Source organism: Zosterops lateralis (assembly GCF_965231275.1).
Source record: "Zosterops lateralis genome assembly, chromosome: 20".
In the NCBI taxonomy this organism is placed as follows: domain Eukaryota; kingdom Metazoa; phylum Chordata; class Aves; order Passeriformes; family Zosteropidae; genus Zosterops; species Zosterops lateralis.
Genome location: NC_139780.1, coordinates 1,677,459 through 1,681,596, shown reverse-complemented (window position 1 = coordinate 1,681,596; position 4,138 = coordinate 1,677,459).

Here is a 4,138-nt window from a genome sequence, read left to right as displayed (position 1 = left end):
CAGTCTGGGACTCTGTGACGTGTGTCCATGTGGACTCCTGTCCCATGAGCTCAAGGGAACATGTTTAGATGCAGAAGGAAAAGAAAGAACAGCCCAGGCTGGACACTGGGGCTTGGAGCAGCCTGGGACAGTGGGAGGTGTCCCTGCCCATGGCAGGGGGTGGGATGGGATTTAAGGGTCCCTTTAACCCAAACCAGTTGAGATTCTTTCTCACTTCTGTGCTGTAGAATGGCATTCACAGAAGCTGCTGAAGAAGGAAAGACCCCAATTCTCCCTCCTGAGCTGCTGTCTCTAACACAGGCAGATGTGAGGCTGTGACCTCCCAGGGATGTTTTCCCCCATCCCTGGGCCCAGACCCTGCTGATGAGGAGAAGCAGAGCACAGACTCACCCCAAGGGAGCTCTGTCAGCCCAGCTGAGACACCTTTGCCCCTTGTGCAATTGTTTTGCTGGAAAAGGAAGCAAGTTTCACTGCCTCCAGTTGTTCAGCCTTGTCCTTCTCCTCAAACTCCCCTGGCAGGTCCAGCAGGCTGAAATTCACCCACACAGATGGTTCAGCTGCTTTTATAAAGTTCTCCTTCCAGCTGGACTGACCTGGTTATCTTTAGAGTGGTCTCCACATGCTGCTGGATTCTCTTCAATTTGCTGATGGTTCTTTTTTGCACCACAGAGGGCAAGAACAGGGAAGGGACTTGGGAAAGAGCAGGGAATGCAGAGGATGTCCAGGAATTTGAGCAACCATGGGGCAGCAACCCAGCCTGATGTGACCTCAGCACTGAGTGACCCTGGGTGGAGCTGCCCTCAATCCATGTTTTACACCCACCTGAAGCTCTGAGATGCTGATTTGCCCCTTGTTTTCAGTGCTGAGCCTGGCCCTGGTGGAAGGGCAGTGCTGGCAAAGGACACCCAGAGCCATGAGGAAGAAGCTTGGCCTTTGTTAACAAAACAGCCTGGAGGGGAAATCAAGGTGAGAAGGCAAAGAGGTCACAGCAGGATCTACCAGAGCTGCAAAGACAAAGTGCAGAAATACTTCCTCCTCCTGAAAAGCTGTTCCATGAAGACTCCTATCCACAGACACAGCTGGAGGAACAGTGGCACCTGTGTGCCAGGACAGGCTTGTCACTGCTGTGCAAAAGGGAGCACAGAGCAGCATCTGTGTGTCACCCATCAAAACTGGAATAAAGGCTGAATAGCCCTGTGTGCTCAGTCTCTGCCTCTGGAGAGGCTCAGAGCACCCAGGTCCAGGCTGTGGCACAGCCCCACTGCATCTCCAAACCCTCCTGCTGACACAGCCCCAGCCTGAGACAGCTCAAATAGCATTTAGAGCTGATAAAAACACCTTTAATGCACCTACAGGCAAAATCGGGGATGTTCTCCACTCTCAAATGGCTGAATCATACTGAAAAAACTAATTAAATAACTAAAAAAAAAAAAAAAAAATCTCTCTCCCAGCTGAAACCAGGACAGGAGTTAAGAAGATTTTTCATGTCACTCCATTTTCTGGGCTAGATGCAACTCTTCCAAAGCTGAAGGCAGACATTCAGCCCAAGGAGCTGGATAAGGGGATCCTCTTTTACCAGGGAAGTCACAAACCAAATTCCCCATAATGCCCAACTCACAAGAATTAACCTGAGGGTGACTGCAAAGCCTGAATCTCACAGCAGCTCTGCCAGAAAAGTCTCTTGGAGAGAGACAACTCCATTTTCTGCTGTGCAGCATCAGCTCCAGCCTTTATCAGACACTCCTTTCAATGTCCATCTTCCCTCCAGCCACCTGCACCACATCCCACTCATTATTCCCATTTTTCAGTGCCTGCAGCACCAAGGGGGTGTTCTGCCCAGGAGCAGATGCTTTGGAGCATTCAGGAGTGTGAGGATGCTGGGGAATGTTCAGTTGTCCAGTCCCCACCTCTTGTTATCCTCTAAATCACAGCCCAACTGAGCCTGAAGAGCCTCACTGGGCTCTGAGTTCCTCTGATCCCTCAGGAAAGCCCACCGACTTGAATTCTTTGTAAAAATTCTCTTTGCAGTCAGGCTCAGAGAAAACACACAGTTTGCTCATGTCACAGAGATTATAGCCCTGTAGTACACACAAACTGTCAGCTCTAAGTGTGAGCAGGGAGCGATTCCAGCTCCCCGTGTGCCAGTCTGGGAGGATTTCAGGGCACGCAGGGCTGCACCACCCTCTAGTGCACACCCACAGCAGTGCCTGTGGTGTCCCCGCCGGGCCACTGCGGGAAAGAAAAAGCACAAAAGAAAGAAAAAATTCCCTTTATCCAGCCCGGCTGAACCTGCACTGGAGCTGTGCAACAGCAGCTGTGGGAGCAGCAGGGAGAGAACTACTCAGAGTGGGAACGCCAGAGCAGAACCAAGGGGAACCACTGGGAAAAGCCGCTGTCCTGCACCCCAACACTCTGCACATTCAGCACCTTGCACCCCATATCCCTGGTAGCCCAGATCCCTGGAATCCCAGACCCCACACTCTCAGATCCCTGGAATCCCAGACCCTGCACCCCATATTCCTGGCAGCCCAGATCCCTGGAATCTCAAACCCCACACTCCCAGATCCCTGGGATCCCAGACTGCACATCCACCACCCTGCATCTCACACTCCTGAACCCCTTACAGCCCAGATCCCTGGAATCCCAGACCCTGCACCCCATATCCCTGTATCCCCAGAATTCCAGGCTCTGGACATCCATCACCCTGCACCCCACACCCCTGGATCCCTGGAATCCCAGAGCCTGCACCCCAGTGCAGCCAGCTCAGCTCCTGCCCTGCAGAAGTTTACCTGCACAACTCCTGTGTAATTCCTGGCACAGGAGTGAAACCTTTCTCATCTCCAAACATTGAAGTAGGACGGGATGTTAACTACTAAAGTTGTTTTCTGGAAATTGTTTCTTCTCACACTCTTGAGCAGCACCAGGCCAGGAGAGCACGGGCTGGCAGCCACTCCCTCTCTCAGCTGCCCAGCTCTCCCCTCCTCAGCCAAACCTGCCACCAGCACTGGGAATGGCCAGTTCATAATCTGGGATTCAGTTTCTTCATGGATGTAAAAAACTTGGGAAAATCATGAGTGTGTGTGTCAGTTCTGCAGGTACAGGCTGAAACACAAGAAGCCCTTTCTACCAGGCAATTAAAAAAATAAAACATCTTGGATTACAAATTCCTGCAGCAGAAGAGCACCACATTAGCCTCAGAATAAGGGGAACCTCAAGTGACCAAGAGAATCCCCAAAACAATCCTAAAATAACCATCAAGTCTGAGCAGATGGGCCTGAGCAGGTTCACGGCCAAGGTTTGGCAGCATGAAATGTTATTTTGTCTAAGTTACCAGGACTGTTTAAACAGTTTGAAACCAAGACTTTTCAGGAAATACCCAATTGTTACACCCAGGTTCTGTTGCCAACAAATCCAGAACTGCTGAGAGGCTCCCAAAGGCAGCCCTGAGCCTGGGAGCTGCAGTGGAGACAAGAGAACAAAGGAAATGTGAGCTACAGGACAGTGCACCTGTGTCAGACACAAACACAGCCCACCTTTCCTGCTCCCCCATGGGATAACACAAGTTCCTGCACCAAAGGAGAAACAAAGCACCAAGGTTTGGAAGGGAGAGGAGTCACTGCTCTCACACAGCATTTCTGAGCTCAGGAGGAAGAAAACCACACAGAAGGGGAAGGAGCAGCACTGGGGAGGGAGTTCCACCTCTACTTAATCACCGTGTTTGTTTGGGTTTTTTTGGACACAGCTTCAGGAAACAGAAGAGTCTCCTGAGCATGACTTGGCACTCAGAGTGCTCAGAACCCAGGAAACAATAGCTGAGGGGGGGAAAAAAAAGGAAGAAGGTTTAGGTCAGATATCAGGATAAAGTTCTTTCCACAGAGGGTGGTTGGGCACTAAGCAGACCCTGCACACTCCAGCTGAGGCAGCAGCAAAAGCAGAACTGGAACAGAAACAGTGACACAAGTGAGCCATGAAGAACAGCCTGGAGCTTTGGGGTGACCCAACTGCAACCTGCCAGTGCCTGAGGGAGCCTTCAGGGGAGATGGAGAGACTCTTCACAAGGGCCTGGAGTGAGAGGACACAGGGAATGGCTTCCCACTGCCAGAGGGCAGGGCTGGATGGGAGATTGGGCAGGAATTGT